The 19,408-nt window shown below is 36.1% G+C and overlaps 1 protein-coding gene across 2 annotated transcripts in view; it reads left to right on the forward strand.

Annotated features, from left to right (window-relative positions):
• The first annotated feature begins 498 nt into the window (after positions 1-498).
• The window catches only part of EPS8 (epidermal growth factor receptor pathway substrate 8), a 183,275-nt gene continuing 164,365 nt past the window's right edge, over positions 499-19,408 (forward strand). For both annotated transcript variants that reach the window (XM_037845336.1, XM_037845335.1), the window contains exon 1: positions 499-731. The gene's annotated coding sequence lies outside the window, so the exon portion shown is untranslated. The remainder of the gene's footprint in view (positions 732-19,408) is intronic.

Here is a 19,408-nt window from a genome sequence, read left to right on the forward strand (position 1 = left end):
CCAAGAAGGAAAAGGAAAGTTGCCCGGTCGTTGGGCGCGGTAGGTTTACCACTCCTGGGATAGCGGCCACGTGCTGTGCACCAGGACCCGGGGCGCTGTAACCCGAGCACTTTCTCCGCCCAGGGCTTCAACCCTTGCCTGGGGGGCAAACTTCTCCACAAGCTCGATTCCCCTTCGCGCGTTCCCCCGCTACTAGTCGGTCTTGCTAGGGCACTTCTGGAAATACGCCAGCTGCTCGCAACCTTGGTCCGACTTTGATGGCGCCGATGATAACCTGGCGCGCCCCCAGCCTCCTTCCTCCGGCCCTTCTCCCGCCCACCCGGCCCTCGGGCCCCTTCCCCTCCAGCTTTGGGGTTGACCAGATGCTCCGCAGCTCGGCTGTCTGCAAGATCTGGAGAGTGGAACCCCCTCCGGATCGCGCAGCGCACAATCGCTCGCTCCTCGCAGGAGCACTGGGCATGCGCTGCGTGGCTGGCTTTGGCCGCGAGCGGGCGGGTGGCTCCAGACTTCACCGGCAGCGGCGAGCGAGGCGGTCCCGTTTGGCGTGAGGCCGGGGCTGTGCTGGTCCCGGGAGATCGCTTCTCGTCTGCTGGGCGCGGAAGGCGGCTTGGCGGTTCGCAGAGGATTGGGAGGGCGCGGTCCGGGTCGGGGGCTTTCTCCCGGCCGCTGCCCACCTCGTCTGGGCTCGCGGCGCCTCGGGGAAAAGCTGCGGCCCCGAGGGCGGATCCGAGGTAAGAGATCCTCGGCTGCAAGCGCACGCCGGGGTCCGGCAGCGGCAACTCTGCCTTGATTTTTAAAAAATCTGCCTTTGTGTGCTTGGATCCGAGCAGCGCCCGGCGCCGCGCCCGCCTTCGTTCACTTTGCTTTCAACTGGTGGGGAGCCAGGTGTGCTTAGAGCGCTGCTGCCGGAGCGCGGCCGCGCCTGCTCCTGGCTTTCGCGGCACCGCCGCCGCCCGCTGCCCTCCGCGCGCGCGGGGCCCCGGGAGGGTGGGCAGAACAGATCCCACTGTTGCTGCAGCATTTCCCCGAAACCTGAGCTTCCGCATACACCTGCGTCTATCTTGTCGGTGGGGCGACTACAGACCGAGTATTCTCTCGGCTTATTTTCTTAGACTTGGGGTTGGGAGAGCTCGACTCCCCACCCCGCCCCCCTAACTGTGGGGTCTTTCAAAGGGACCCTTTGGGATAATGTCCCATTAGCATGCACCCACTCAAATTAAGATCGCTCATTGTTTTTGAATGATTTTCATTCCCTAATTCCTTTTGACTTTCCTGTCTTAGCCTGCTCTACTTTACTTACCATTTTACTTTTTGGGAAGGCGGCCTGTCTGGAGGCGGTGTCAGTTAATTCCTTTGGAGTGGGTTTACCCATCCAAGTATACTCTGCTCTCTGGGATGCTCATCCTTTTCCCTTTCCTTTCGAGGAGGACCTGCATGCAAAATCTTTGCGCCGACTGTTCCCTTCTGTGTTTCTCAAATAGTTCTTCTCCTGTGGGACCCATAGTAGTTTAAGAGTCTCCTTGGAGCAGGTCGCTGTGGTATTAGGATTTGAAATCCATAACATCTAGAGCAGTAGAGCATTAGGAATGGGAATCCTTCTTTACAAGACAATCTTACAATGAAATGCCTCAGACAATGAGGGGACTAGATTAAACAGCTAATATCTCAAGAGAATAGTTAAGAAAAAACTTGATTCAGGTGAATAGTTTGATTTTTGGCTTGGTCATTTTTGAGAGTTGGGGGGAATTAGGATTCTGGGAAGGCTTTTTTTTTTTTTTTTTTTTTTTTTCTTTTTAAACTATAAAATAACCTAAAGTAACTGTGTTGTGTATTGCTTCGAATTTATTTCCCTTGAAAGGGTACTATTCTTTTACAGCTCCTTGGGTTTTGGAAAGTGCACTGGTAATTTAAATCAAGTGGTAGTGAGTCCATTTACATTAAAGTCAGTGTCATCCTCTCTTCTAGTATATATTTTCTCTTTGTGATTGGAATGTTCTGGATATATTGCTATAGTTCCTAATTTGTTGGTGTAAAATTTTGTCATGGATTCACACTTGTACTTACAATTTGAAAATTAAAACACTTTATAGAATTTCTATTTAAAAAATAGAGTAGAATGTACTACAAATGTAATACTAGTTTCCAGAATGCCTTAATGCAAAACAGATTAAGACTTGTTAAAATTCCACAAGTCATTTCATTGTGGGAAAAAAAGAAGAGAAAGAAACAGAAAAATTTCTTTTAATTCCACTAGTCTGAGATAATCAGTGTTCACAATATTCTGTGCATTCTCTTTGTGATATTTTTCACTTTCCAGTGTCATTGGATGTCATTAAATAGTAATGTTCAGTCTTTTTTTTTTTTTTTTTTTTTTTTTAATAGCGAGGAATACATTAAACAAAATTGTGTTTAGGGTGATGTTTCTTCAAGTTATTTTATTCTTTTTTTTGTTCCCTATCAGGAAACTTAGTATCTAATTTTGAACACTTTGTTCATTTCTGAACCAACATAAATGTTTGTTACTCCCTTTTTGCCATTGTTTTTATTTTGTTACTTTTCAAATCCTATCTCTCTTCTTTTTTCACACTGTGCCACCTACCCTTTTACCCACTATGTTTTAATCTTCTTCTGATTCTCCTCTTCATTTACCTATACTAAATTCTGTGGAAGCTCATGTCATTTCAGAAAATACAGTATCACCAAAAGAAGATGATAGGTTTACTCATTGTCTCTTAAGATGCTTAAAGTTTTGTTGGTTAAGAATTTTAGCACTGTTTTGATTTATACAAACTTCAGATTAGCTTTTCTGAATTGTATTGAGTATATTTGGTAGTTAATTGGGTCATCACAAAACAAACTAAGTTAATGTTAGATTCCAAGCTTTCAGACGTCTAAAGTGGTACGTAAGAGGAAAAAATGGTTAATAAAAAAAAAGTAGTTAATAAACTACTCTGATTATAGTATGTCCCTGCTGGGAATTATTGCATGAAATCATTTGTAGCTGTTAGTTATTGGAAATAGATTCTAAAGAAAAATTCCTTAATGCAATAGTTGCAAATACTTTAAGTTGAATACAAGTCTGGGAAGTGTGAAGTTCGTCAGTGCTTCAGTACAATTGCTTTATTGTTTTTCAGATATGTTGCTAAATGTGTTTTTAATAGACTTTTTTTTTAAACCGTTTTCAAGTTACAGAAAAATTGAAAAGGTAAGACAGAGTGTTCCCATATACTTCCATACTCAGTTTTCCCTCTTATTAACATCTTGCATTAGTGTAGTACATTGGTTACAATTAATGAATGAATATTGATACATTAGTATTAACTAAAGTTCATACTTTATTCAGGTTCCCTTAGTTTTTTACCTAATGTCCTTTTTCTGTTCAGGTTCCATCCAGGATACCACATTTAGTTGTTGTGTTTCCTTAAGCTCCTCTTGGTTGTGCCAGTGTGTTAGATTTTCCTTGTTTTTGACGACTTTGACATTTTTGACTGGTCAGGTATTTTGTAGAATGTCTCCCAATTGGGATTTTTCTCATGACTAGATTAGGATTATGTGTTTCCTGGAGGAAGACCACAGAGGTAAAGTGTCATTTTCATGACATTATATCAAGGCTATATATTATCAATATTACTACTGATTTGATCTTGGTCACCTGGCTGAGGTAGTGTTTATCAGGTTTCTTCAATGTAAAGGTTTTCTTTTTTTCCTTCTTTCCATACTGTAGTCATTGGAAGGAAGTCACTGTGCAGCCCACATTTAAGAAGTGGAGAGTTGTGTTCCTCTTCCTTGAGAGCAGAGTAATACATAAATTCTTTGGAATTCTGCCTAGGAGATTTATTTCTCATCATGCATTTATTTATTTATTTATGCAATCATTGATTTATATTGGTGTGAACTCATGGATATTTATTTTATGCTTTGGGTTATAATCCTATACTATTTTATTTATTTTGTGGCTCAAGTTTTCTAGCTTTGGCCATTGGGAGCTCTTTCAGTTGCCTCCTGTGTCTCCATTTGACATATCCTTGACACTGTAGATTTTTTTTTTTTTTTTTTTTTGAGCACTTCCTTTCTTTCTGGCACTACAAGATTATCTTGCATATTTTTCTGCCTCAGTCCTACAGTCAGCTATTTCTCTAAGGAAACTGGTTCCTTTTAATGGGGAATGATATCAGAAACCAACATCTAGGTGCTGGGTGAGTTTGTCGCTACTTGGGTGTCATTGCTTCCCATCATCCACATCCATTTACTAGATTGTTCATTTCTAGTATACATGTAGGCAATTTTGGGATTTTTAACCTGTATCCCTTTGGGAAACAACTCTATCAACTAGAGTACAGTTCTTATGAGCAATTCCTTTTGATTTTAGTCTTTGGAATAGTCACCTCCCTGGTTACTTAGCTTAGCTCCTCTCCCACCCAGTTCCCTTTAGTGAGGTTGTTTCACCCATTTCTAACACAGTTAGATTCTTTTTTCACAGTCTGCATTCCATCCTGGGACCCCCCCCCCCCCCCCTTACTAAATGATTTTTAAAAAATTAATACATTGAGGTTCACTGATTGTGATAGAAAGTTCTATGGGTTTTGACAAATGCATAAGGTCATGTATCCACCATTATACTATCACACAGAATAGTTTCACCATACTGAAATTCCTTGTGTTTCTCCTATCAGCTTTCTTCTTTCCCTGTGACCTCATCTTATCTTTTCACTGTCTCTATAGTTTTGCCTTTTACAGAATGTTACTTAACTGGAAGCACACAGCCTTTTCAGACTGGCCTCTTTCACTTAGTGGTATGCACTTAAGGTCCATCCATGTCTTTTCATGACTTGATAGTTCATTTCTTTTTTGTCACTGAATAATATTAATATCACTTTCTATGAATGTACTTCAGTTTTCATATGCATTAACCTATTGAATGATATCTTGGTTGCCTCCAGTTTTTGTGAATATGGATAAAGGTGCTGTAAACATTTGCATGTAAGTTTTTGTTTGGACATAAATGTTTTCAAATTAGTAGAGTAAATACCTAAGGGGACAATTTCTAGATTTTAAGGTAAGCCTATATTGAGCTTTGTAAGAAACTGCTAAACTGTCTTCCAAAGTGACTATACCATTTTGCATTCTCAGCACCTATGAATGCTGCTCTGCATCCACCTGAGCATTTGATAGCTTTAGTTTTTTCAGTTTTAGCCATTCTGACATTTCACTGATATTTTAATTTGCAATTCCTTAATGACAATTGATGTTGGGCATTTTTTGTGTATATATTTTTTGGTGAAGTGTTTGTTCCTTTTTTTTTTTTGCCCATTTTTAATTGCACTATTTGTTTTCTTACTGTGGAGTTTTAAGAGGTTTTTATTTGTTTGTTTATTTTTATATTTTGTATAGAAGTCCTTTATCAGATATTTGTTTCATAAATATTTTCTTCCAGTCTGTGGCTTGTCTTTATTCTTTTAACAATGCCTTTTCTCAGACCAGGTGTTTTTAATTTTAATGAAGCCCTACTTACCAATTTCAGGGATTGACTTTTGTTGTTTTATCTACAAATTCATTGCCAAATCCAAGGCCACCTATGTTACTCCTGGAAGTTTTATAATTTTGCATTTTACATGTAGGTCCATGATACATATTGGTTAATTTTTGTGAAAGGTTTAAGATCTCTGTCTAGATTTGACTTTTTTTTTTTTAAATGGATGGTCAGTTGTTCCAGTACCAAAAATAAATGATTTTAAAGTCAAAATAGACTATAAATTAGGTTTGGAATTGAAAGGAAAATGTTTTTATTTGATTATCTTTACATGTTCTGCCAGATTTCTCCAGTGAGACAATTGAGAAATGATGATGAGGAAGCTAGATGTGTATCCCCTAGACTAGGTGCTGAGATTGGTTTCTAGACATTGTACCTCGTTCGTTTCCCTCTTCCTCACTAATTCAGAGATTCTTCTTTGTGGAAAATGGGATTGTTAATACAGAGTTCTTTTAGATCTTACCATAGGAAGCAGTGAAGTTTTATTTTCCACAAAGAGGATCTGAAATAAGGGATTTGCAGGCTGCGTGTTGAGAAGAGGCAAATGATGTATGCAGCATCGAGAAACCTGAGACATAACTATATGCTCTTGAATCTTGCCTGATGCCACGCCTTTTGCCATAAGTGGCTTTTTTTTTTTTCCAAGTAAACACTTTGTGTTATTGACACTGGAGTCACAAGTGTTTATATTGTTACATAAATTAGAGCCAATAGCCTTTAAGAAGCATCAAGAGAGGTCTGACAAAACAATATAGGTGTCCTCTACTGAGAAACTTCTGTGTGGCAGGTGTTACATACGTTATCTCCTATAGCCCTTGTAAGAGTCCTTTAAGGTAGATCTCTCTATCTTGATAGTACAGATAAGAAATAGGCACTTGTCTTCAGATGAGAAAGTTACTTGGGTGTGATCCATCTGGAGTGAAAGGGACAGAGATGACATTGGAACTCAGATCTTTCTGACTCTGCTCTTTCCAGTGGGCTGTACTGTTACTTACAAAAGAAAAATGACAAGAATAGTATCAGGGTGTCCTTGATTTTATTCTTTTCTTTAACACCGTATACTACTTAAGTGGCCACTAAATGAGAATGACTCAAAAAATTGTGTATTTGAGATCCATGGAGATTCTTTTAATGTATTTTTCTGGTGACTGTTTGATCTTTAAGGCATATGTCCCATGTTTATAAAGAATGAGGTTCTTTAAAAAGAGAAAATGGTAGAGGATTTGGAAAACTGAAACAGATAATGGTAACTTTAGCTAGTTTTTTTTTCCCCCCACTCTCCCACTGAACTTGAAGTTTCTTGAGGGCTGGTAATTAGGTTGCAATTGTTTTTAAATTCCCTGCAGACTTTAAGCATACCGTATCATATATGATACATACTCACAAAGTGTTTGTTGAAAGAAATTAGCACTTAACATCATACTTTTTAAAGTATAAAGGTTTAAAAGGGCTGCTTATTTTTCTCACAAAGGAAGTTGAACATTACTACATTTTATTTGTTCATGAATTCATCATTTATTGAGCTTTTGTTGAGTATCTATTCTGTGCCAGATTCTGGGAATACAAAGATGAAGAAGACATAGTCTCCACCTTCTATTATTATGAGACTCAGAGAATGGAGGCAGCCAGGCAACTAGTTCAGTACTGTGTGGTGCTAAAGGAAGTATATATTTTCAAAAATGATGATGGGTTTTGAAATCAGAGAGACCTTATCTACCTTGGTTTCCTTATCTAAGAAGTGGGAATGATAACAGTACCAACTTGACACAGTTCTTTGTGGGAAGGGGGATTAAATGAAGAAAATGTGTGTGTGTGTGTGTGTGTGTGTGTATTTATATCACAGCACATTTCAGAAGGGGGCAATTCACTGTGGCTAAGGGAGTCAGAAAAGTCTGATGGTGATGTTTGAATCTTCTAGGATAAGTTTTTCAGGCCAAAAATGGAAGTATGAGGTGGGACTATGGCACTGCATATAGAAAGATGAATATGTTTGGTGTGTGCAGAAGGGGTGGACGTGATGGGAGTGGTGGGAAATTCTGTGCATTCCCACATAACAGAGCCCACAGGATTATTAGAAAGAACTGAATAACCAGTTATTATTTTTTTCTTTTTGTAAGTAACAATTCAATAGAGTATTCATTACATTGTAGTAGTAGAGAATAAAGATACCAAACCTGTTTAAGAATTGTGTGACTCTCCTCTTCAAATTATATGGCTTTCTAAATATAACCTTCAATATAGTAAATTAATTCTTGAATTCTTTGTCAGTTCTGTAATACTCAAGTGATTATATAGGACTTAAGAAAAGGCAGTTGTATGTTTTTAGATGAAATCCAAGGTCTTGTCTCAAACCATTCTTTTGTCTAGTAGTGTAGCAACGTAAGAATATAGTAGCCCACGAAAATGGGAACTAGTCGTGTTTGAGCCAAGCCAGAATTCTAATAGCTACGAGCAGCTTCTGAAATAGTATAGGAATGTGCTAAAATAATTTGTTAAATGTATGAATTGTATGCCTGATAAGAGGTTAGCGTTCTTCTGTTTAGAAATTGTGTTTTCAATGTAAGGGGAGAAGAAAAAATGGAAAGAAAAACAGTTAGAAATAAAGAATATCAATAGAAGGTAGAGAAGCTTGAACTAAAAAGAGGGAAAAAACATACATTTTAAAAGTTCTTTTTGAAGGCTATTGATACGAATTTTATTTTATTTAGAAAATCTTTCATTAGAACCATTAAAATTTTGCCACTTTAAGTATTCCCTGTTCTAGAAATAAATGTATATTATTAAGATATTTGTTGATTTAATACAATAATTGAAAGTTCCAATGTCTGAAATATATTTGTGACCATTAAAACATTTCAGTGTAAATTTTTCCTGCTTATTCTAATATTTATAGTATTCTAATATTGTAATTCATTAGAAAACTGTTTAAAAATTTAAGTACAAGTGGCAAAACTAAATTGCAAATAAAAAGTATGAAATTCACCACTTTTGAAAAAACATAACATACAATTTATTTAATTTTATACAATAATTTTGTCATTTGAGGTTAATGTAGTATTAGACATGAATGTATAATTGGATGATTTTAAGTACCCTGACTTACAATTTAATGAAAGATATTCTTGTGATGATGGAGAAGGAGAAAGGCATTTAACTGCTTAGCTAGTGAAAATCAATGTTTAAAAATCTTGCTTTGCTTTCTCGTTCGGGGGCCTGGATTTCTTGAAATTCAGTTTGTGAATTAACTTTTGGTAAATTAATGATTTGTTTTCTGCCAGGACATATACACTTTGTTTTTTTTTTTTCATATATGGAAGAAGACGGATTGCTATTCTATCTATCTTGGATTTTTTTTTTCATTTTTTTCTCCATAGAAGCACGCTCTGCTTGCTTGTGTGAGTATATACAAGTAATCTTCAATTTCTCTTTCTATTTTGTTTTCAAAACTTTAACTGTTTTATGTCTAACTATATATTTTGGGATTTAAAAATATTACTCTTTAATCTAGGAATGTTGATTTAGAAATCCCATCTTCAGGTTGAGTCATCTTTATTATTTTAGTATGTTTGTCTGCATTATCAGAACTTCTAGTCTAGAGTCTGTTTATTTTCAGTACTATGTACTACAAAGTACAGTGTTACCTTTTTGTATACTTCAGGATGCTATTAGTCAGGAGAGAACATTACTTTTATTGGTAGTTCTTTTGTTTAGCTCTTCTGTGGGGCTTTATTAGATTCTGAATGATTTTAAAGCAACAGAATTAATTCTTTCTGTGATTAAAAATCTAGTCTTTGCACCAAATCTCGTAGCATTATTCACACGATAGTCATCCACGTAAAGGTGGGGAATCAACATGTATGACAGAAGAATGCGTGTTAAAAGTGGGTGTTTTTAAAATGTGGTATATACATATGATGGAGTATTATTCAGCTGTAAGAAGGAATGAAGTCCTGATACATGCAACAACACGGATGAACCTTGAGGACATTATGTTGAGTGAAATAAGCCAGAAACTAAAGGACAAATATTGTATGATCTCACCAATATGAACTAATTATATTGAGCAAACTCTTGGAGTTAAAATCTAGAGTATAGGTTACCAGGAAATGGAATGAGGGTAGAGAATGGGGAGCTGGTGCTTAATGTGTGCAGAATTTTTAATAAGGTTGATTGTAAACGTTTGGAAATGGATAGAAGTGATGGTAGCACATTACAGTGAGTGTATTAACAGCACTGAATTAAGGATCTGATTATGGTTGACAGGAGAAGTTTAGGGTTATGCATGTCTCTAGGAGGAAAGCTAGAGGATAAAACGTGGAACTGTATAACATAGAGAACCCTATTGTGGATGATGACTGGTTAATTGTACAGATATAAGAATGTTCTTACATGAATTAGAACAAATGTATGTCACTACAATAAGGTGTTAATAATAGGGTGGACTATGAGAAAAATATACCTTTTGCAAATTATCTACTATAGTTAACAGAAATATTGTAATATTCTTTCATAGATGGTAACAAAGGTACTATACCAATGCTAAGTGTCAATAATAAGGGGTATGTATATAAGGGTTATGAGATTTTTCTTTTTGGAGCAGTGAAAATGTTCTTAAATTGATTGTGGTGATGAATGCACAACCTGTGATTATACTGAGAGCCATTGATTGTGCAGTTTGAATTGATTGTATGGTATATGGATAAAACTTTTAAAATAAATAAATTAAGTTAAGGCCATTAACACACACACACCACATATAAAGTGGGTGTTTTTAATCATTGAGGAAAAATTACCCTGTAAAGGTTTTAATATATGTTAATTCACAAATTTGCTTAAAGTATTATCACTTCTATTTTAAAATGAATAATCTATGATAGCTCAGCTTGAATAATGTATAAAGAATAATACATTCATTTAAATTTAGAAGTGATCAGTTCTATATAAGAGTGTTTGCTGTCTTTACAGAATGACAATAAATGAAGTGTTTAAAGCATCATCTTTTCTTTTTATGTTACTTTAATTTTCCGTATGTTTCTTATCCAAGCTATTGGAACAGAAAGTCCCAGCACCAGTTACTGCAGCATCCATACACTTGGCAAAATTTCACATTTTTCAACTTTATCTTAAAACTTGCTACTTTCCATGGTCTCATGAAGAAAATAGTCCTATGAAAGTCTGAAGCAGATAAATGATCATGTGGGCTTTTCCTTACCACCCCTTCCAACTCCTTACCTCCTCCCTGCTTTCTCCCATCCTCTGGCTCCAGTGTCTGACAGCCTTTTTTAATCCTCAGATGACTTTAGTTAAAAAGTATATCTTTCATAACTTTAATATCTTCCCCATGACTATTGTAACTCTTTCTCACTGCCTCGTGAGATCTTAGACATGGGGAGAGAAGACTGAATAAAAGAGACATTCATGGTGGTTCTGACAATGAAGGTTAAGTTTAGGCTGCCAGAGGGTTTGAAACAAAGGAGTGATTGATGCCAACATCACCTTCATCTTATTTGGGTAGTAAGTAAATTATTTTGACAGTAGTAAAATCTTATGAAAATATTGGAATCTTGTCCAGAGTAAATACATAAATAGTGCTTAACATTAACTGGTATATGTCTTATACCTTTCAGTTTTTATTCTGATTAGAAAAGACCCCTCATGGTTTTGTTTCATATATTAGAAAAAAAGGCTGCTTTGTTTTTTTGACATTTGTTTTGCAGCAGCTGTAGAACACTGTAGGGAATTTTATAATTTGAATTCAAATGTATCTCAAGTGAAGTCGTGAAATATAAAAAAGAACTTTACATGGAATACTCCACTGCATTGTAAAGGGTCTTGGAAGAGGAATAAAAGTCTCTTCATCTTACCTCCAAGGCCTTTCCCCCACACCTATAACTGTTACCTATAATTATTACCATTTTCACTCTTTGTCAGTGAGTTAATGGAGTAATTAAAGCATGATTTCGTGAGCTCGCAGTGGCCTACTGACTTGGACTGAATGTATGGGATAATTTAATCCAGTGGCCACAAATTATATTGTTTTGTTTTATTTATGGTTTTCAAAGGCATTTATAAATGATCAAACTTTTTATTTGGAAATACTAACATTTAAATGAGATTCCAAGCTGGTGGATAAAGTGGAAAAAGAAAAAAAAGATTGGAAAAGCCAGTGGTGGTAGAATCTGCTAGATACAGAAATAGTTCGGTGATAACAAAAGTGAAAATACTAAAATTTCTCAAGTACCCGTAAGCCATTTTTACCACCACTGTGCTGTTCTTGAGCTACAAATAGAGAACTTTAATTTTATGCTGTAGGAACGAAGCATTATTTGGCATGTGTCCATTAAATGTTTATTCAATAAATGAACACAAAATCAAAGGCCTTGGGTTCCAGACATGGACATACCTATCCTTGCAAGATTTAACCACCTGGGATTTCTAGGTAACATTGACTTTATTAAGTTCATCTGGATGCTAATTGGATTTTGTACATTGGCTGTAACAAATACTTGTTGATCCATGGAGACTGGTCTGAAAGGGTAAATAGATGAGGTCCTGGTCCAATCCTGCTGAACTTTTCTGTTTTCCAGTGGACAGGGCTCTAGATTTTTGCCAGGGCTGATTTTGAGAACATGGCTTAATTTTTAAGGCCAGAGAAACAATTTCAGCCAGGAGTGCTTTTTATTTTTTCCTCCCTGAAAGAACTTTTAAAAGCTTCTAGCTGTGCGCATTTCGAATTCTTCCTTCCTCTAATTACTCTTGCCAAGTTTTTGTTACTGCTGTCAACTGCAGCAGTCACTGGGAAGGATAATACTGGAATAAACATTTCTTTTAAAAATAAAAATTGCAGAAGAGAGATTTGTAAACAAATACATATTGAATTCAGCAAAATACATATTAAACTCTCCTTTTTGTGTAAGGGTATTGTTTGTTGTAGTGTTGATAGATCTTGTTTGATCCACTTCAACTTTCTATTGGGGACCTTCGTATGATGTGCATGTTTGAGATAGTTATGTGAAATTAGGGTTATTCAAACCCAGTTTAGTTTCTTCATCTAACAGTCCTAGACAGCTTCTTTAATAGAAAATGATTTTGTTTCAGTTAGTGAAATTTATCTGTCAATAAAGAAATACTAAATAAGTGCATATTAAGTACTAGTTGTATTACTTAATTATGAAGTACTGTCATTAATAAGACAGACAAGCTTCCTTTTTTTACTGAGTGCCCAAAGTAGGAACTTAAGCATCAAATTCTAGGGAAATGGTGAAAAATGTAGAGAATAAAGAATAATCTTTCTGGTTTCTTTCATGCTCTCTAATTTCTAAGAGGGTTAAGAAATTCACGTTTTGTGTTAAAATTTTCTACATGTACTGATATTGTGGATTTGTAAAGTAAGTTGATTTCCAAATTACGTATGCTTTTACAGTGATTCCAAAAAAGGAACACTTGCTATTTATGAGTAGTTTTGGGGCAAATTATAGTATAGCAGTATTCTGTTTGAAAGATTTTCAACTATTAAGTTCACCTTAAGATCAGATCAGATGAGTATGGTTTGTGTTATTTTTAAGACACTTTTAGGACAAAAGAAGCCATTATTCATAAAATGAAGTCAGCCTAAATAAAGACTTTAGGCTGGTTGTAAAGTGTTAAACTTTAGAGATAGGGGAGAAAATCTCTACTATCTTGAATTTGGAATGTGGGCAACCTTAAGACTGTCATACGAAGTAATGCTGCCTTTGCATTTCGCTTGTAAAAGAAAAAATGCGAACTTCTCCTTCGTTAGTGAAGCCCAGCACTTGCTATCACACCTCTCAAGTTACACAGCATTGAAATGATCCGCCCAATGTGTTTAGCTCATGTGTTTCTAGTTAGCTGCTATGAGTGAAAGATTCATAGCTATCTATTTCAAAAAATGTCATCCTTATTTGCATTTCAGAGAGCTCAGTTGTTTGGTAGCAGGATCAAGAATGAATTGCTTTTATCTTGTAAGTCATTATATATGGATTGGGCCACGACTGGTCTTGAACTTTTAAAAATATATATTTCTGTGCACAAAGAAGGTTCTATGGAAATATTTATTCATTGAATCATTGATTACTGTGTTGGCTGTGGAAGTATAAAAGTTTTCCCACATTCTTAGTGATTTGGATCAAATACTTTTGCAGCTATTGTAGAAAACCAAGCTAACTTTTCCCTTATCTTGCCTATTGGCCAGTGTGACAGGATCACAGGGAGGAGGAAGCCATACAAACTTGCCAGACAGTCGGCTGGAGCCACCGTGGCAACCTCGTGACCTAAAAACCAAGCACTGTCTACCTAACTGGAGAGTTATAGTTGTACGCTGTTAGCTTAAATAGCCCTAGGCTTGTATATAAGTGGGGCTGGGGTTAGGGCAGGAGGGAGGGATAGACATATAAATCCGTCTCGGGAATTTTGCCAAATCCATAACGTAGAAGCACTTTTGTTCTAAAAGAAAAGTTAATTCATTATTTCCTCATTTTGGTCATTCCTTCTTATATGTGTCTCAAATCAATCTCTACAAGAGAATCTTATTATTTAAAAAAAAATGATGGCATACTAACATTTTTATTTTTGAAGACTTTTTTTTTTAAAGAAAAAGGTAGTGTTTGAATGTATTGGTAGGAGATGGTAAAATCATTTCCATCCTTTTCTTCTGCAGTAAATTAGGGTATGCATTTCTGTAGCAGTTGCTCAACTATCCAAATAAAATGTGGCTCTTTTTCTCTCATTCAGCAAATATTTATGAATACATGTAATGATTATGTTTATTAAAGTCATGTAAGACTTCCAGTCTTTATTATAAATTTCATAAATTGATACTGCAAATGACAGAGAATTTTAGGTACCAATATGAATCATTTTTGTTTGGTCAGATGCTGACTTCTAGTTGCCATTTTGCCTCTATTCTGTACATATCATCTAGACATGGACAGGAACCTCTTTCCTCTTCTCATGATATGTATATACTTCATTTCATATGTTATGTTGAAATATGCTGTACTGAGATTATTTGCTGGAATGATAAAATGGATACAGTTATGTCTGCTAAACTTAAATCATGTCTCTTTTCTTACCCCTAACACTTTCTTATGCCTCCACAGCATCTCCCTTATCAGGTAATTGGTCCCATGCATATCTTTTATATCAAACTACAGCAGGGTATCCCCATTCATTTTCATCTTCCTCTGAGGGTGATTGGATTTCTATGGCTTCATGTTTGCATTCTAATTTTGAACTTGACTTAAACTGAAATATACCAAGAGAATCACTAATGATAAAAATAACATTGGAATGTAATTTTATTAATTTGTCTCTGTTGCTTAAAATGTTTTATGTGTTCAGTCTAAAATGTTCTTATATATATATATGTCTTTGTCAAAGTGTTTATGGGGTAAACTCTTGGAGTTCATGTGTCTCATGATATGGTATTATGCATATCTGGAAATTCTTCTTTAACGTCCTCTTGATGCTGCCTTTTTTTTGTCTTGTTCCCAGCCAGGGTTCTTGAAGACAAGCTTATATCCATTGTTTCTTTATCCTCACTTAGCCTTCAAGTCAACTCACTTTAGTCTAGTGCCGGATCTCATTTCCCTAGGTCATCTGTAGTCTTCTAAAAGCCAAACCAAGTAATTATCTTACTTAATTTTGCTGTAGCATTTACCTGTAAGATCTTTGAGGACATGCTTTTAATTTTGTTCACTATTGAATTTTCCTCACCTAGAGTTTCTATTTGCTGAATGGGCAATCATGATTGTATGTTACTCACCTTTCTTCTTCTTCTTCTTCTTCTTCTTTTTTAAAAGAATATTCTCTTCCTTCTGCTTTGGCTTCCTTCATGCTAGTTCTTGGTTTACACCTTACCTCTCCTTTGTTATCCATGTGTATTTAGATGTTAATTCAGAGGTTCTCTTTCCTTGAGACGGAATAGGTATCCTTTTAGATCCTTTACGTCAAAATGGCGCTCTTCTCAAGTAAGTTCTGGCACCATCACTTGGTGGCTGGGAGAGCCAATGCTTTTTCTTTTGCTCTTTTGCCTCTACCTGTGGTTTTGTGCGTTATCTGAGCACTCACGAGTTGAGAAGTTTCTGAATTTTCGAAGCTTCTTTTCTCAGCCCTCATTTCATTTCATGCCATCTTCTTCATATTTCATCTTCCAAGATGACCTCAATCCCTCACCTGGTTTCAAAATGGCAACAGTGACTCTCAATTCTTTATCTTCAGTTGATGTCTTTCTCCTGAGCTCTGTCCTTTGGTTTCTGACTGAATATCTAAAGGCTCACTGACTTCAATTCCCAAAATAAATACCCTGCCTTTCCCCCAGTGCTGCTCCCCTCTTCTCTTTTCCTGTCTCTGTAAATGGAGCCACCATTACCCAAATGACAACCTCTGGAACCTGTTAAACTTTCTGGATTCTTTCTTAGCCGTCACCCATTGTTGTGTCCCATGTTGAAGTGATCAGTCATCAAATACTGTTTATTTTACTCAGAAACAGCTAAAAGAGTGCTCCCCTCTTCCCTATTCTCACTTCTGCTGCCCTAGGTCAAGCTCTTATCGTTTCTCACAAAATTATTGCAAAAGTTTCAATTTGGCCTTTCAGCCTCCAGTCTCATACCCCTCCAATCCAGTCAACTGCCATGGTGAACCCAGTCCCCCTATCCAGTTTGAATCATTTTACTACCTTGCTTAAAATTAAAATTCTTCAGTGGTTCCTGTAAGCTCATTATAAAGTCACTTCCTCCTTATAGTGGCAAACAAGGAAGACACTCTGTGATACAGTCCCTGCTTTCCTTTCGAGCCTCATCCTTTGACTCTTGTCCTCCATAATACCATAATAATTGCAATTCCCTGGATGCATCTAGCTCTACTCTTCTTGGCTTTGCACATGCCGTTCCCTCTGCCTGGAGTTTTCTCTCTGTCAACCTCATTATCTTGTTCTATATGGCAAACTACTTATTATTTTTGATTCAACTGAAGGATCATTTCCCAGAAAAAAATTAGTTATTATATTGTATAATGGTTTATTTGCTTGTTTTTCTCTCTACCCAGTTTGTGAGGACTTACAGGTAGAGAATGTTCCTGAATAATCTTTGTCTCTCTAGAGCCTTAGCACAATTTTGAATGTACAATATGTACTCAATTTTTGTCATAATGCATATTCAATGCATATGTGCTTAAAATGTTTTTTAGTGCTACTGAGATTCCAGTCCCTGCTCTTCGTGAAAACAAAATATGAGAGAAAAAATGAATGGGATTCATTTGTTCACTGTTTGAATATTTTACCTAGAGCATTCTGGAGGTGAAATTGCGAGGTGGCTACAGTTTGTCTGCAGTGTCATTCCATTTGCCTATTTTGTACCAGATATACCTCAGGATTGTCCTCCAGTCACCCAGAACATGCTACTCTTATTATTCCTTTTACCTATAAAAATTACCATTAAAATTGTATCTGAAAAGAGAGTCTATGAATTTTAGATAAAATGGTGGAATTGGGCCGGAATGGAAAGTTTAAGAAATGAACTGCTGACTTCTTGACACCATCCTTCATAATTCCCTTACCCCCTAAAAAAGACGTATGGTACTTGCCATTGGTAGATCAGTACCCAATCAAGATCCTATCTGAAGATGGCTTTATTTTGTAAGCTCAATTTTTGGGATATCATTAAAAACAAAAAAATAGCCTTTGAGCAATCAAAATAGATGATAAAGCACCTTAAAATATAAGAAGTATAAGGAGTTTAGAGATTATGTTGTCCAGATTTCTTATTTTACTGTTGAAAAAACTGAAACCAAGATAGGTTCAGTGAGTTTTCTTAAGTCATACAACTATTTATTACAGGGTTAGTCCTAAAATCCAAGTATCCTTGGCTCCTGCATAGGGCAGAAGTGTACTGCCTTATGCCCGATGCTCTCTTTAACTTGGTTATGAAGTTGAAATTTGTTTATTCAACGTGCTTCTCAGTTAATTATTATTTTTTTTTAGTAGACATAGTGCTAGGCACTGGGAATATAGACAGTAGTAAGGGGCCCCTGCCTCCATGGCTGGTATAAATCCCGCAGTGAAGGAGGCGTAAAACAATTATTAAGGGATATAAATGGTAGTCCTTCTTCTCAAGTCACAGTACACCACTCAGGCCTCTCTTCAAAATCCCTTAATTAATATTTGACAACCAACTTGGATAGCTTCTTTACAATCCCAGAGTAAAGAGGAAGCAAGGATATATAAGGTGATGATGAGGTCCTAGAGGCAGGAATACAAATAATAATGTGAAGGGACAGCTGACAGACCAGAAAGAGAGACAGAGAGAGACAAGAACCCAAAGCATTATAGGCTGCATCCATTTAATGAAAGGGAAAAATTATGCTTCACACTTCAGTAATCTTTAAGAACATTGTAGCCCATCATGACGGTATAAAAAATCTTTAACCAGAAAATAATCATCAAGAAATAGTTATATCATATTCAGAATTCTCTAAGCTGGGAAATGAAATTAGGAAGATTTTTTTAATGATTAAGAAATATGTTATAAAATGCTGTATAAATATATAAATTATTACAGTATGCATTTATTTAAAATTTGCATACACAAGGAACTGAAAGTGATTAAAATAAAACATTATTTACTTTTAAGAGTTAATCTGTTATCTGGAGAAGTCATTTATATAGAAAAGCTCCATCTTCATATAACTGAAATGGACTGAAAAGTGCTCTATTATATGACATATAATACTAAGTTGCTATTATTTGTTTACCTATTTGCATACCTCACTATAAAATTTTGAAGAGCAGAAACTTTCTTTCTAAAATCTTTTTTGTCCAATGCCAGAGTTAGGGCCTGTTTTTTTAAGAGGCTTAATAAATGTGTTCATTGAATATTGAAATCTTATGTTTGAAATATGTTTTATCAAAGCATTCTAAAAAAGGTTTAAGTTTTCACATGAGTTTTCAGAAGTTTATTTAATCCTTGATAGAGCTGAATTATAGTGACTATAGTTTTCTATTTTCATAAAAGGAGCAAGGTTCCTAAAATCCACCTGGGAATCTGGGAAACACTTCCTACCCCTATTGTTGCCAAAACCTCTTGAATAAAATTCTTTCTAGCATTTTTCATGTGTTTAACCTATTTCTTTCTTCCACGAGAAGGGTTTTTTTACTCTCTCCTTTCCTTTTGCTTGTTCACGAGTAGAACAACTGCTTCCCTTGCCAAAAGGAGATACTATTTTCTGTATGATAAAGTAATTAAGTTGGTTTATCTCATTTCAGCTATCCTGATCTTAAATTCTGTTTATGCTATTTAAGTTTTTGTGTTATGTGAATTTTTTTTTAGCATCCTAACTATTCCCCAAAGAGGTTAATGTACTGATAAATGGATTCCTTTTTCCAATTAAAATTATGTGGCTGAAATTAAACTACTAAACTAAACTCAAATTAAACTGAATTAGAGATTGGTGGTAAAATGTTCTAAAATTAAAGCAGAAAGGTAAAATACACGAAGTAGAAAAGTTTACTCAGCCGTATTTCATGGAATAGTTTTGATCTTTCTGATGACAAATTTTTATTTTGGGTTGCTTGGGATAGGCCTTGCCCTTTGGTTAATATCCAAAAGTGGAGCTCCCTTATTTTGGTAGAGAGGGAGTGGAATCCACAGCTCCCTAGAGAGCAAAGCCTTTCTACTTCAGAGCACTAACCTTGTGCTTCTTTCAACCCTCAGTTTGTGTTTGGACAAAGATTACTTTTACATTCAGTGGCTTTATGCCTGGAGTTTGAAAGGAAAATTATGATCGGATGACACTTGAGTTTCATGTTTCCTTTATCACTTGGATGACTTCCATGTGACAGGCACGTTATCTTTAATTCATTTC

The sequence above is a fragment of the Choloepus didactylus genome, chromosome 8 (assembly GCF_015220235.1).
Source record: "Choloepus didactylus isolate mChoDid1 chromosome 8, mChoDid1.pri, whole genome shotgun sequence".
In the NCBI taxonomy this organism is placed as follows: domain Eukaryota; kingdom Metazoa; phylum Chordata; class Mammalia; order Pilosa; family Megalonychidae; genus Choloepus; species Choloepus didactylus.